This window comes from Topomyia yanbarensis, chromosome 2 (genome assembly GCF_030247195.1).
Source record: "Topomyia yanbarensis strain Yona2022 chromosome 2, ASM3024719v1, whole genome shotgun sequence".
Lineage (NCBI taxonomy): Eukaryota > Metazoa > Arthropoda > Insecta > Diptera > Culicidae > Topomyia > Topomyia yanbarensis.
This window is the reverse complement of record NC_080671.1, coordinates 105205232-105221853: the sequence shown is the minus strand read 5'-3', so window position 1 is coordinate 105221853 and position 16622 is coordinate 105205232. Positions and strand designations below refer to the sequence as shown.

At 37.5% G+C, this 16622-nt stretch overlaps 1 protein-coding gene across 6 annotated transcripts in view; it reads left to right on the top strand.

Annotated features, from left to right (window-relative positions):
* Positions 1 to 16622, top strand: part of LOC131679077 (kinesin-like protein KIF21A) — a 185485-nt gene that overhangs the window by 1391 nt on the left and 167472 nt on the right. The window lies entirely within an intron of this gene.

Here is a 16622-nt window from a genome sequence, read left to right as displayed (position 1 = left end):
GGCTAATTTTTTTGCTTTATTTCAGCCTATAATAGAACCACTGGGAACCTGTTTTCATGTCGTAGGAGGCGACTAACAATATGTTAAGAGTTCCTAGGTCATGGTATTGATCCGTATCGAAGACAACCTGGACGGACCTCAAGATTTTGCGTCATAGCCTTTATCCATTCTATATTGAGTGAATCACTGACATATAGTCACCTTTTCTGATTAGCTATTCCTGATTGTGTACAAATATTTTTGGTTTCTTCTGACGGTTGTACAATAGCCGTAAAGGTTGAAACCTAATTCTACACTAAGTAACAGCATATATAAATATACCGACTCTTCCACGCCAAGGTATAACTCTCAAAGTTTTGGTTTAGAAACCGCATTTAAAAAAGCAAACTTTCATGCAGGAAATTTTTTGAATTGGCCTAAGATGAAGCTGTCGAATTGCACAAGTTTTTTGTGTGGTAAGTAAACTGTAGATGTGTCAAAATAAGGCAGTTTTTTTAATTAAATCTGGAACCGTCTAACGACAAATCTACATTGACGAACACCTCCAATAGTGACTTCTCGAGGTCTCATGAAGGTCTAACGCTAGCTTTGTACTACTTTTGTTTTCCTAAACAGTGGTAAACTATTCAACACTCCAGAACTTCACTCTGTCTGAAAATGTAGGGCCAGCCGAAGCTAAAACTTCGTAAAATCGCACTCCTGGTCCTTTCTTCAGAATTGCAGTACTCTGCGTCACTCTTTCGAATTTGAACCGCTCATACTGTAGTCGGTCTTCGCCAGTATTGCTCTTCTCCCATCAATTCTTCTTCTGCGCCGCCGATGGATCAAGTGTCCTTGTCGTTGTGTTTATTATATTTATTACACACAATAAACATGTCGTTTGCAATTTGGCATTTAACCCAGTTATGGAAATGTGTCTGATAGGGAGAGTGGACATTTCGCAGTGAATTTCTTCACATTCATTTGGGATATCTTTTATATTTTTTTGTGCGCTTGCTTTGTACTGCAAACTGTGGAAATGATCATTGAGGTGTTAATAAGAAGCAATACTTCGGCTGTTCGGAGTTCAAATTGCTCGCTTCGAATTCTCGGAAATTGATTGCGAGCGACTTTCGTACATATTACTAAGATCATATTGTCTATAGAGGAATAGATACCTCTATTATATTGCACGCTGCTTTTAAGAGTATTTCTATCAAAAAGCTGGCCAAAATTAAAAACTAAAATTTTAATAGATCCCGTATATTTGATTGTTTTTACACTTTTAGATACTTGTAGCTTGTAGTGTAGGCCATTTTGAAAATATCTTGAATATGTATGATCAAAGCTAGCTGTTAAAACCATTTTCTGCCAACTGTATTTTTTCGCAAGCGTTTCGATGAAAATAATTGTTTCGGTGCCTTTTTTGGAATTTAGAAGTGTTGTCAACTAGAAACTCGATATGGGAGCCAATGATGCAGGTATGTAGAGTAAATTGAATCACTGATTCAAATAGATACATGCAAATAAAAGTCATAAGAGAGGCTTAATAAATGACTCCTTTTTGAGGATTTTTCACTCATCGAATTTGGCAAAAAGCATTTTTGTTTATGTTCTAAACGTCTCTGAGAAAAAAATGAACGAGCATTTCCAAAAAAAAAAACTTTTTGAACTAGTAGAGCAATGTTTCTCCCGTCAATAAATATCAAGTTATTGTTCGTAGAGGAAACGCTCAAGGACACCCTCAAGTGTCTTGTGAATTCCTATAAAATGCCTAAATATCAATTGAGCTGTTCTAAAGTAGTTTAAATGCAAGTAGGTAGATTTCTATAACCATAAGCAGTGCTGCAAAATTTCAAAATCAGTTACCTATTTCTGCTTATATTTACTGAAACCAATATTCAGATTCACCACCTCCCTCATTCATTCACTTTCCAACTGACTGAAATTTCATGCAGAATCGAATACTTGAATGCAGAGGAAATATAAATGCCTTCACCAACCAAAGCATTCATTTCTTATTATGTGGACGGTTTGAAGGCAGGAGTTGGCATCTTCTACATTTTCGAGCATAAGTGAACTGCGTAATCTATATCTGGTGCACTTTTGCTCAATAATCCCTCTCAGAGCTAGCATAGATACAAAATTCAGCTTGAATACGCTGCGTCAGGAAAACGAGTGACGAGGGAAACGAACCAAAAATTTCATTCATCGCAGCGGGCATAAATTGAATTTCGTTTCCATTCAAGTTCACGCAGGGATGTCAATTTTTTTAAGCTCTGACCATAAAGAACGGTTTGTTGGTGCGAACAAAGTTTGATTGAACTCAACTATCAAGTTGAATGTTCAACTACAGGTCGTCCTCTAAAGCAGTTTTCCGAATCAATCGAAAAAAGCAAGCGAAGAAGAACCCTGGCTCTTAGAGAAAATACACCATTCGATGAGTTGAGCTATGCTGCACAAACGAGTTGCTGGAAATACAATGCTTGCCGGCATTATCAAGAACATCGCTGAAAGTTCATCAAAAGCGACAGATTTAAAAATTCGATTGCTGTTAATGTACACAAACACTTTCCAGAACAGGCTATAGCGATATTCGTTGAAGCCAATCTTTCGAAAAACAATACAATGTTATCCATTATGCAAACAAGCATATCTTCCCTTGTTACTCGCCTTTAAAGACGAAGACGAGAGTGATTCGGATTTATAAAAGCTTAATGTTAATGAAATAATTTCTAACATTGAAAAAATATGTAAAAATAAATATTATGATTCTTTTGATGTAAAACTCAGGCTAAATGACCTAGGCAAAGCCGAACAACTCACATTTTTACATGTAATTAAATGTAAATTTATGTGAGTTGGGATAAAGTTACAAGATTTCTTTTTGCTGTGTACCCCCCTCTCGCAGGTTGATGGGATTGACGATATTGTAAACATCATCAAGCCTCAAGCCACAATAGGTTCAATAGAGTTATCTAAATATAAGGACCTTCGCTCTTTTTAGTTTCTATTTGCACCAAGTTCTACTACTAGAGGTTAATTAGTTCTCATGTTAATAATCAACCAATCATTCTGACTACTCAGGATTTTATTTATATAAGAAGCCCGCTTCAGGATGTTGGTTACAATACGCCTCGATAGTGGTGTATCGAGGAGGCCTGGAGGGCTGATGAGCCTTTTTTTCTGTTCTATACCTTTCCTCTATTTACCAGCTCACAACCAACAATCAATTAATAACAAATAGATAATTGAGAAATGATGTGCTATGTGTTCAAGTATTAGTAGTGTTTGAAGTACTAATGTATGTCTTTGAAGTGATGATCATAACTTCAGCTGTATCTTGTACCTGTCTAATCTATTACGTCTCTCATATATTGTCTTTTATTTCTTCTTTTCAAGTCCTATACTGCCATTCTACCACTTCGAACAAAAAAAATTAAGAAAGTTCTCACAAAAGCGAATCCGATTTGTTGCTGGTTTTCCTTGCTTTGATTTGAGAGTGCACCCGTGTGACGTTTCAACTAGTATAACTTTTAAGACTGGCTCGTATAAATCGTTGCAGGCGGTAAGGTCGAGCTTCGCTAAAGCGTACAGTAAATTACAGAAAATGTATTATTGCGTTTCGTATCATAGGTTTTACTTTTCTGATTGATATTATGCTTATTGCTGTATGTAATCATTGAACGCTCGTTTTCTAAAACGACATTATCTGTTATTTTTGCGGGGCGTCCGGAGAATCACCCAGTTTCAACGGAATGTTCTCTGATTACCTGGTCCGCTTTTATTAATTTTGCATATTGAAGAGTAACTCGTAAGGTACCTTTGCTAAGCAGCACATGATTGCAGAGCCCTCTTTCTAACTAGTGGAATGTGATCTTCCGCATGGGTGGTGGATTTTTCCATTTGTCATGAATATTACTTATGATAATTAAGCTGAAGAAGTAAACTTTTTTTTTCTGAATTCCAATCCAATGCAGTGACAGCTAATGTGAGTACTTAAGATCACAAGAGCACTTAGCACATATTAGGGAATCCAATGGAAGATTTTGTCGTGATAATTCAATTTTGTAAAAAAAATATTTGTAATTTTTCGAACAAAAAAATAAAAAAAAGGTTCGATAAAACGTCAGCTGCATCGGAAAAAATCGAAAACAGCATATGGCTTAATGACCCAATGAACGTATACAATCTCGCCATCGTCGGTCTTAACAGCAGTTGTTTTCTCTAACAGTTTAACTATTTTTAAATTTATTTTAGAAAAAATCTTTAACTTGGCTGCTGAGTAACTGATTAATAATAGTTTCTCGGTACGCAGATCTGAAAAGTGTGTAGCAGCGATGCCACAAGTACATATTTATCTAGAAAGGTACAGATTTTTCGAGCATTTTTGGTACAAATTCTGTACGATACCGTAAACAGGGGTGACATTGATCACTTTTCGAAGTAATTACATATTTTTAGACGCAACGCATTTTTTTCGAGTTTAATATTTTTAAACCATGTACTGATGTATGGAGAACAAGATTGGATGGTTTTACTTAAAATTGCCCGTTTACAGCTATTTTTTCAACTATGATTTCAAGTTGAAGTCCGTTTTCGTGTTCTGTGGTGACTTTGATAACCTGCATGTTCACCCACATTAAGTTATCGATGTCAATGCTTTTCATTCAACTGTTTATTTAAACTAATTTTGGAAAGATACTTATTGTTAAATAGATGTTAATTAGTATTCTACAAAGAATTTCAATGTACTGTAAAATTCGAGTAATCAAAATTCGTATAATTTGTGTCCAACTAGAATAAAAAATTCTGAAAACTTTTAAAACTGCTAAAACTGTTTCGTTTCAGTGTTTTATCAATGTAAAAAAAGTTTCATCCATTTTTACACGTTGGAATATTGAACAATAAAAAAATGTTGCGAATTTTAGCTTAAAATAATTTGAAATTATTGCCAACTAGTTTCACAAAAAATGTTTTAAAAATAAACAAACTCTTAAAACTACATTTAGCATATCCCAATCTAAAGGAAAATAAAAACTCGCTTGTGATTTATTACTCTTGCTCAAATCTGAGATTTATTTGTTTTATAAAAATTAGACACTTTACGAAGCTTCGTAAAAATCAGGTGAAGTCAAATTTCGGTTTTTTGCAGTTTTTGTACCCAAAAACCGAACAATATACTCAAAAAGTATAACAAATCAGTATTTTATACGTTTAGAGTAAAAATCAATTCAAATTAAATTGATTCGGTAGACTATTCTGGTTTAAAAGCGATCTACGAAAAAAGTTTTGAGTGATTAATATTACCCCAATGATCAAAGTCACCCCGGTTTACGGTAGGGATAACATACTTTTGTAAAAAAGTACAGTTTGGTACAGATTTTTTGTAACACGAAAGGTAAAATAATAGCTGGAGCTAGCACTGACATTAGGATGCGGGATTTGAGAAACTTGCTTGCAGCAAATCAAAGGATTGATGTCAAAATAGGTTTGTTACAGTACCAGGAGAAACTGGAAGTACTTCTTCTTCTTTTCTACTTCTAGTAGCAAACCGAATTAAAAATTAGCAAGTTTTTTTTGTTCCTGTTTGCTACGGAGCAACTAGGAGCAAGAACCGTGAATTGAAACAAACCTAATGAAAGCCGAGCGGATCTGCGCGGATTGCTTGCGGTTACTGTGATAGGCTGCTTACAGAGTGGCGGTGAGAAACTGTGTATGTGCTGCCCAAGTAACCATAAGCATTAAGCCATTGCACTATATTGGCTATACATTTGCACTAATGTTGCATTGAAACTCCATTACAGCATTAACAATGCAATAAAGCTCTATATTAGCATCAATAATGCATAATAGCGCAATCGACATATAGCATTATCACTGGTTCTATATGCGTATATAAAGCTGATATATCGCGTACATGCTTCAAGGATATTTAAAGCATGTAAGCTTTACAAGTGCATTTAGTGCCATTATAGAGCAAATAAAAAGCCGATATAATGCTATTGTTATGCTATGGGTTTATTTGTAATGCAACTCTTCTTGAAGATTATATTGGGCATATTTCATTTCAATCGAACATATGCAATATAGTCTAGGGTGCAAACGCAGCGAAGGACGAGGCAAGGTATCTCAGTTCGAGACATACTAAAGGTAATTTTCGTGAAACATTCATATCATGTGAGAACGAAAACACATTAAGGATATTCATTACAATACATTAGAAGAGTCAATTACGGTTTTAAATAGAACATTTTATTTTAAATTTTTTCTTTTTTGCTCATCATACCGAAAGGAAACATAAGAAATGATTTTAAAACCATGGCGGACAATGACAGCCAACTGAAGCTAATGCTAAAAGCATTAGTACTGCAGAAACGAGCTGTCAATCTATGCACAGTAATAGCACTATATTTCTCCTTTTCTGGCATAATACCAGCATAATATCAGGCTTCACGGCTCTTCAAGACAGCATTATATGTGGATCTAAAGCAGATAATAGGCTACGTTATAATGCTTATGGGTTACTTGGATGGTACTGCCAGTAGGATGCAAGATGCCATAAACCTGCTTGCAGCATATCAAATGGAACCTGTCAGTGTAAAAGCAGGTAGCCGGTGCAGATTGCAGATTCACTCTGACATCATCCCTTTGGTTTGCAGCAAGCAGGTTTCTCGCATTCTAATGCCAGCCCTAGCCCCAGCTTAGCTTCTCGCCGCCACTCTGTAAGCACCCATAGGCCATAGGCTTCATTTGATTTGCTGAATACAAGTTTGTCACATCTCGCATCCAAATGTCAATACAAGCGCCAGCCAGGGTTGCACATTCACAAATTTTTCTTTAATGTCACAGATTTATTTAACAATTAGGTAATCCATGAGCCGTGTTGCATCAGATGATTATTTCTTGATTGTTTCTTCTGACGTTACTCCGCTTTGCTGGGCACAACGTCCGACAAAACCGTTGATTCGATCCAACATCAAACGAATCGGAACTAATGAAAAATGTTTGTGTTTGCAGGAGTAAAGCAAAACAAACTTGTTACAAAACCCTCCACTGAGTTGTCAAACAAACGTCTCATAGATTGCCTGATTTTTGGTCACAGCTTCTTTTTTCAGAAGACAGATTTTTAACATTTTCATGAAAATTTCACCGATTTCCACAGATTTTTGGAAATAATTCAATTTTTAATAGATTTTTCGGAAATTTTAATAGAACACTCTGTAGTTTTGACTGGTTTTTGGCGAAATTTTATCGCAAATGAAACAACTGATTCCGAGTCGGATTTTTTTGGTTTTTCGCAGCCAAATATCAGCATCAGCACCAACTCAGTATATCACTATCTCGAATGAAAAATAAGCATAAGCATAAGAGATCGCCCGTAGTTGCTACTCCGTTATTGACCAGAACCAAATTAGGTTGCAAAATGTTCATTGGAACAACATGCTTGGGAATAACATGATGAGCCACATTGTACAATCTATTCTGATCCCTGCATGCTGATCAATACCGACGCCGGCCACGTCCGAATGCAGATCTTCTGGGAAAGGAAGGAATGTTAGTCCGATACATGTTGCTACTAGAGACCGAGGAATCCTCTGCATCTCCACATGTATCACGGGAATGGGAGAGTTGTTAGTAAGTGTGCCAATAGCGTTATCATGTAATAATTACTCTGGGCAGCCGGCTGTCGAGAATTTGGGAAATTTATCATTTGTTGTATTAATACGATTAGCAAAATAAGCACCTTGAACTCCGGATAGCCGGCTATAAAGAGCACTGCTAATATTTTTTAATAATATTCAATCACGCAACGAATTTTTTCGTGGTTTCTATCGTGTCGGTGCTGATTTTACCCGGCGATCGTTTGAATAAAATGAGGAATCTTATACAGAAGGTTCATCAGAATCTTCCACAGGTATCGCGGAGTTGGTGGTTTGGAAGGGAACAGGGTCTAGGATTCGCTCCAAGCAAGCGATGCGTCCTGTATAGCATAGTTTATTAGGTAGTAGTTCAGTTAGTTTTCGAGAACACGATCGCTCGAAAAATAAGATCTATCGAGAGTATCCTATGTTTTCTAAACAAAAGCAATTTCACATCCACACAGCCGATCGTGGGAGTGTTGCCTAGAAAAGCTAATCTTATCTGTGTAATGGGCCGGATCACTATTTATTGCGACATTATTTAGACTAATTTCGCTATTCCTTCTCTACGATATATTTTTTGGGTTGCAAACTACCTAGTGATAAAACGTTATACAGACAGAGAGCTATGATAGCTCTAGATGTTATAAATCAACGAAAGTATTTCCTATTTCTAATATCGGATTGTTTGTGAAATACACGTATACGAACGATTATATCGAACATTGAAGGGAAATACAGAGGATCGTTAACCTGATGCACGGGCTGGTTGCCAATAACGGAACTTGAAATTAGATTCATAAAAACAGACGCGGCGAATTTTCATTACGTATTGACCCGCGATCATCGATACTAGTCAAATTAAAGTCTTATTGTCGCTGATTTCCAAACAACTTTTACGGTATTGTTTTCTCGGCTATATCGCATACTCTCATTCTGCTACTATTGGCAGAACGCTGATAGCTCCCAGTCGTCGCCGGTCTAAGGACCAAATGTCATCAATAGACTAAGACTCGCGTGGAGGCATGCGATAGAATAGAAAACTAAGCAATGAAAATGACAGCAAAACACTTATTCTTCGTGCTGACATTACTGAAGGTAATTGCCAACCGGTCCCCGCTCCCTTTCGCGAATTGTCAATGCTCAAACCTTATACATGATTGAAGTCATCATTCCACTCAAATAAGGCCATGTGTTTACCTAAAGCACATTGAATGCTCTGTGAATCAGTTCCCCCGTTGGTAAAACAAACCCTAAAGAAACATAAAAAATAGTTTGCTCAGTCCAAAGAAAAGTTTGCCGACCGGCAGATACGTGTTCCCTTACAGCGCCATCACATCAACGAACTTCCAAAATTTACATGCGACAAAATATCTGCAATCCCGAATATAAAAGACTCAAAACCTCTAGTCATTTGCAAAAAATAAGAAATTAAAAAAAAACTGTTGAATATCCAAGGCGGCTCATTTTTAAAGATAGCACCGCCGATGAAACACTCAATAAAAATAGGTGACAAGGGACGCGGACGAAATTAGCTGAGCACCGCCGGCTTGTTTGCCACCTATTTTTCGGGCGAAGAATTTTGGGAGACACCTGGTAGTCGCTAGTCGTTGGTGAAACGCCAATTATTTGAATGTCATTTTTTCTTATTGCCATATTTTTTCACTTTTCAGATCGAATTTTTTTCTCTGAAAAACCATTTTTCACTATTTTTACAATGTACACTGTGTTTCTAGATGTTTTCTGTGCACTTTTATTGTCCTTGCATCGGGAATCGACGGCCCGTAATGCGAGGAAAAGATATTTTTCATTTGCCGGAATTCAATTTTCACAAACTGTCACAACTCGCGTCTGTCGAAAATATGCCGAAGAATGCTTTTACAAACCACTTCACTTTGTATAATTGTTAAATTGCACCGTTATTAACACTTTTGATAACCGGGAGACAGTAAACTGTGCCAAAAATGATGAAAATTAACCTACTCTACGGGAGCTCTACGAGAGTCAACCGCTCGCGACGGAGATACACACTCGAATCCTATCACTATCTCGAATGAAAAATAATTATATAAAATGATTCTGTTTGTCATTGTGTTGGTACAGAATACGAAGAATTTTCAATTCCCAGTACAGGTAGGTTTAATTGTGGCAGCACTGGTGCGTAGTCAGAACGATTGTCATGGTTTACAGACCTTGGTGGCATTTCGTAAAAATTGAAATGCGACGTTAAATCCTTGAAAAGGTACTCATGAGAATTTATACAAAGCAGCCTCCATATTAAAGATTGAAAATAATTATAAACTAATTTCCTCCACTTTTATAAGGACCAAAAACTTATATCGAATCCTGGAAAAGGAACATGGCTGGCTAACAAAATGCTGTTTGTGTTTAAATTTAATGTCCTTGCTTGGTGGTTCTCAAAAGAAAGGACACACAATAACCATTGGGAAGATATCCATTGAAAATCTTTCTTGGGCAGTGCGCTAAGAATTAACTGTTCAGTCAAAAGTTTCGATATTTAAACGTAAACATTAAAACTTTCGTTTTTCGATGGAGAAAGATTGGTTAATTTTTAAAGTAAAATATCCGTTTGCAACCCAAAAATGCAGTCAATGTTTGAAAGATGGGTTAATTATTGCATGACAATTTTTATTTGGTAGAACATATTCTGACCACTTGTCGGATTATCGGGGATGAATTTGCTAGATATTTTATATCAGTAACGTCGTATAATTTTGAACTAATGTGTTGATTAACAGTGTATTTTGCAGGGCTTCGACACCACGTGCCGCTAGTGATTTTAAAAAGAATTGTGAGAAGTTTTGATTTTGAGTGGCCCTTCTCTTCTCTGCCTGCCTTCAGCTGGGTCAGCAAAGATGGTGACAGTGAACGTCTTAACACTCACACATTCTCAAACGCGGTCTCAAGCGGGAACCTACAAAAATGCATTCCCGCACGCGATTACGAATCGGTCGCGTCCGGAAGTGTGCCCTTGATCCTAGAAGCCTGGGTCCATGCATTTAGCTGGACCAATTAAGAAAACCGCTCATACCTATTAGACAACAAGTCTCATGGCGACATGACCGGGAACCCTATCGATATAATGGATCCCACTCTCTACCAGAATTCTAACTGCACACCGAAAATGTACTATCAGACTCACGATTCGCGCGACCATTCAAGAACACACGCAAATATGTTATAAAATCACGTCAGCGTACAAATGTTAGAGCCCGTCGCGATTTTCCAAGCAACCTACGCCCATGAGCACACAAACATGATTACACCCCGGTGATAAGGTGAACGTCTCAGCACTCATAAACTTACCAACGCGATCTCAGACGTCAACCTACAAACTCCGGAAGTCTCTATCCTCGGTAGCAATATTCTAGGTCCATACTAATTTATAAAAATAAAATTAAAAAATTAAGTAAAAAATAACTCCCATACCCACTAGACAAAACGTTCCATGGCGACATGACCGGGAACTCCAGTGATATGGGGTAACTCACTCCCTGTCAGAATGTGATCCGTACACCAAAAACTAAATGAATGACGGTCCGCGAATTTGTGAACGGCCGCAAGGTTTCAAAATCGAATTTACACAAGCGAAGTCACATACATGCGAGCACACGCGACAAATACGTCGACATACGAACGCTCAAGCCCTTCGCGATCATCCACGCACACCTATGCCCGCGATCGCGTAAACTTGATAACACTCCGGGAATTGTGTGAACGTTTTAGTACTTACGAAGTTACAAACGCGATCTCAAACGCGAACCTGCAAACGCGCGAGATCATGAATCGGTCACGTCCGGAAATCTTTACTCTTCATTTTTGCAACTTAGGTCCATACATCCAGTTGGACCAATCAAGAAATAAAGCTCATATCCACTAGACCACACGTTCTACGGCTACATGACTGGGAACTCTAATGATATGGTAGAACCCACTTTCTTCTGGAATCTGAACCGTACACAAAAAATTAAGTATCAGATTCACGGTCCGCGCGCGATCATTCTAAAACACACGCGAATGTGCGAAAGGCACACGGTTATGAAATAGAATTTATACACGCGAAGTTACATACACGTTAGCACACGCGACATACAAACGCACACGCGATCGAACACGTTATCGTACAAATGCTCGAGCCCTTCTCGATGATACACGTTATCGCGAGTGTCTACGCCCGCACATACCTGAAACGTACAATGAATATCACATACAGAATCACGGCCCGCTACAATTGGCCTAAAGCAGTGTTTTAGTGGGCGCCATTCGCCGGTCTCGTCTGCAAATTGTAGTATGTGATTCTGACGGGGAGCCCTTCCGAGAACCTAGCTCTACAGCTCCAGTAGGACAACTCTCGGTAAAAAAAAGATTTCTTTTGCTGTGTACCCGCAAATAATTTTTATGTTGGATATTTTTATTCAAACGTAATATATCATAGCATGTAAAATCCTATTATCGGACAGAAAAATACATCGCTACGTTGTTTACGTCAAATGTAATTTTCTTCTAAGAGTGTACATAGCTGGTAAACCGATTTCCTTGTACGCATTTCATCTTTAATCTGCTTCCAATCCAAGGGTTAGAGTTGTTATAACTCCAAAAAAGAGGTGAATGACCCTAATGGTAAAACCTCTATACTGCCCATAAAAGCATAAGAGTCCTATTTTGAAAAACAGCAAGCCGAGAAAAACGCTGTTCAAGATTTTTCATTGCGCCTTATCGATGGGACAACCATGTTTTGACATTGTTTCGATATTTTCTCAACTAACCTGGTAATATCTTATTTGTGAATTGTGAATCAGTGGTGATACAGAATACAATCCAACAGATAACTCATTTTCGCCAAAAATCCAGAGCGAAGTGTTAGGTGAACATTACTGTTAATAAACATTTATTTACACTATTTGACTACAAGATGACCGAAAATCCATCGAAATAATTTTGGCCACATTTTTACATAACATACTCCTATGTGCGCTGCTTTGTCTTTTTATATAATGCCCCGGGAAAGAATAATTCCATATTAAATTTGCAAAAGGGCGAATAAGATTTGTAAACAAACTTTTATTTTGATGGTTTCTGCTAATTTACTATAATTTCAAGGCAGAAAACAATTGAAATTACTTCTATGAAGAGTAAAAATTTACATTAACGCATATTTTTCCACTCTGCAGTGGACTAATGAGCAAAACAAGTTTGTTTACAAGAAACTGTTTCGCCCTTTTGACGAATTAATATTGAATTGTTGAAATGCCTGTTCGAGCGGCATTCACATTTCTACTGGAGGTCGCACAACTGAAAACTTTGATCTAAAATGAAAATGAGTACTTTGCTACAATATCTTCCTGATTCATTTCCTAACCTACCAGCACCAATCCTATCCAGCGACACTTGTGAATGATGCAGAGGATTCCTCGGTCATAATAGTCACATTCCTTCCCATCCCAGAATTGACATGCATGGGCGTGGCCATCTACGTTTTTGATCATACTATAATCTTAGTCTCTTTAGGTTGCACGTTGAGTATGATGTACTACTCCCAAGTATCATACAATTGGTTCAATATGCAATTTTAACAGGCTTTGATCAATCACGGGAAACTCACGGGCGGTCAACTAAGCTAAGCTAAAACTCGTCAAACTGTAAGAGGTAACTGTTGTCCGAAGTCGTCATCTAAATTAACTTGAAATATGTTATATTAAAAAAAAAATATTTTTAGAGGCGCCCCAAACGAAACAAGGTGCGAAAGAAAAACTGTTAAAGATAGTTATGTCATTTTGAAGAAAAATTACTCAGAAGTGGTTTCTCTGCTTTTGTTTGGAAGATTCTAGCTCTCCTTACTTTTTTTGTTCAGGATATTTTTTTCAATTCAAAAATTAGGAGTGCCTCCCCAAATTTTCTTTGCACCGAAATGAAGTGCACTTACCGTGAAGCATTATGGTCGCAAACACTGAATGTCTAATACTTGGTTTATAAGCACCGGAATTGGTTGTCTATGGCGCACAATAACCAAAACCCCACACAGAATTATACCGAACTCATTTGATTCCTGAAACTCCTCCAATTCAAATCACTCTTTTTGCTTCAATTTGCTCAACGAGGAATGATTGAATTATGATACGAGGTATCAGGGCAAATTGAGCCAGGACTGCACCAAGTACAGGTCGGACTCGATTATCCGGGGATTTGAAAAAAATCTCACCCCCGGATAATCGAATCACCCGGATAATCGAATCAAACTTTTTTTGCGTTATTTCATGAATTTAAGCTTCATTCGTGGAGAAATTGGAAATAAAATGACCAGGGCAAATTTTCCTATTATGGTAAATGTACCTATTTTTGCCCTAGTCGATTTTTCAGACTTTCAGGATGTGATTTGCAATTTCAGTTGGTTTTCATTTATTATTCATATTGGTAACGAGTTAACGATATGTATCAGTTGTTTATAGCTATTTGTACAAGAATTCTAAGATAAACTTTTTAATAAGGTGTGTCTTTTGCAATACAAGTCAAACTCGATTACCCAGGGCTTAGATTTTCCGAGGTAACTGATTCGATTACTCGAATACCAGAAAAAATAAAGTTAGTAAGTAAACTGGGGGTCGTGTGTTTCTTGGCTACAGCTTAATTTACGTGGAGTGTCACATAGCACAGCTAACATGTCTAGTCATTCGTGTTGCGCACCCACAAAGAGATCCTTGTCCTTGTAGCATCATTTAGTTGACCAATACTGGATTGTCAGGTAATAACTACGCGTGTAGTCTTCGCAAACTGTCCCACTCATACTTGTTACTAGCAAAGGACTACCAGGTTCCCGGGCGCCTCAGCGAGAAGTACTGCTGGCGCCCTCTTTACATAGCCTATCATCCATCTTTGCTTGAGCTACCCTAGAATCACCTCCAGTGACGGTCCGGTCTCTTTTCAGAATCTCGTTAACCGTTTCTTGACCAACATTTTTCTACCGCGTATAGGGTCCCAAAACTATTTTTCATTAAAACTGTTGGCGTCAAGAAACACGAAAAACCTGGTTTAAGAAAGATAGGTGCTTCTTTTGCAGCTGCTCAATATTTACCTTCCGATCTAGTCCAATTGCATAAAAAAGGTAATTGAGGGCAATCTAAATTAGAAAGTTTTAGCAGTTTTCAATAATATTCTCAGGCTAAGAAAATATTCCAAAATTTCATTTTCGCCATTAACAGAAACTATCCCTGGCAGCACTGCTTCAGCGGAACCCAATCAGATTAATTGTAATAACTTCTGTTCTAATGCTAATATTTATAACTTTTAGTGCTCAAATGAAAGATCTTAGTCGCAGTTATTAGCCTTACTTGACGTTGTGTAAACCAAAAGTTATAGTCATATAGAAACATGGTTGTTCATCAACCAGAAGGGCACGAACGGGTTAAAGATTCTATTGGAATTCTGAGCAGAAATCGCTTATTGAAGCGGATAATGGGAGAAGAGCAATATTGTTTGTGTCAAAGTCCACTGGAACTCAAAGCAGGATATTCATCAGAACATTACACCGGATTCCAATGATAATAGGACCATGATTCTGTCAGTATCCGGAATAAAGCATAATCTTCAGCGGAATTTTATCTTGAGAAAGATTCCACTAGACATTTAAGAAGCTTTTCTCTAGAACCCTGCATCAAAATTTAGAGAAAAAACCGTAGAAATACGGATAAATATTGAATCGAAGTTCTGAAATAGATTCCATTGGGATGCTAAGAAAACTTCTATCAGAATCTTGAAAAGTATCCCAAACAGAATCCTGAGAAGCATGTCATCATTATCCCAAGAGATAGCCAGAAACCGACCGAGCAATGTAGGTATAATGACGTTTTATGCGGCCTACAGTAACCGATATATTACGAGAAAAATGTACTTTTAGTGTAAAATTAAAATGTTGCATATTTGGCAATATTGACATTAAAAACTTTTCATTTTTTTTGGAATCCCTAAACAAATCTTAAAAAAATATCACGCTTGATTCTAGTGCAAACAGTACCGGAGATATAATCCGAAGAAAAACATTTTTTAAAACAATTTGTTGAAATTAACCGTTATGTGTCCAACAAAAAAACACCTATAACAGGCCAACGAGGGTACCAGGGTACCCACAAATTAAAATGCTCATAACTATGGCTTCCTTTTACCGATTTTGACACGTTTAGATGTTTTAGATTCAGGAACTCGTCCACTTTTGGATTCTGTTACATTGAACCCAATGAATGGATCTGGTTCTTGGTAATCCGAATTTTCCGGAGTAATGTTCCAGTACTAGGATATGATTTGTAAATTTAAATAATGCGCCAGCAAAATGAGTATCAAAACTCTTCAAATTATCTCGGAAGTCTGTTATTTATTGTTGCGGGATCTTATGGTAGTTTGAAAAATGGAATTGGAATGGAATGGCCATTCACGGCCCTACGGGAGCCTGCTCCGGAATGTCTGTTTCGGGGTGAAATCACCAAATGGTTCCAATACCACGAGGTACTGTCTATTGATGCTATGCCAAGAATTTTGATACCCATATTGCTAGTATTCCATTGAAATTCACAAGTAGTATCCAAGCACAGGAACATGCTTCCGGAAATCCGGATTCCCGGGAACCGGTTGGAATAACCCGATTCATTTTTACCAAGTCTGGATGAGTTCTTGAATCCAAAACACCTAAAAGCATCAAAATCGGTTGGAAATCACCTTAGTTATTGGCATTTCAGTTTTGGGGGTACCCGGGTATCCACGACGGCCTGTGACATAGTAAAAAATTCAGGAGCCCCTCCTCACTCCCTTCTTACTATATCAAAAACATTATTATCCCAAAAGCTTGACTTAGTGAAGTTCTAAGATGTCACAAAGTTTCAATTTCCAGCTACGGATAAAACATAGGAATTTCATTATTTGTAACCTAAAAAGGTATCCGGGTACCGCGTCGGACACATAGCGATTCAGAGTGTTCCCAGTGTTGGATTGAGG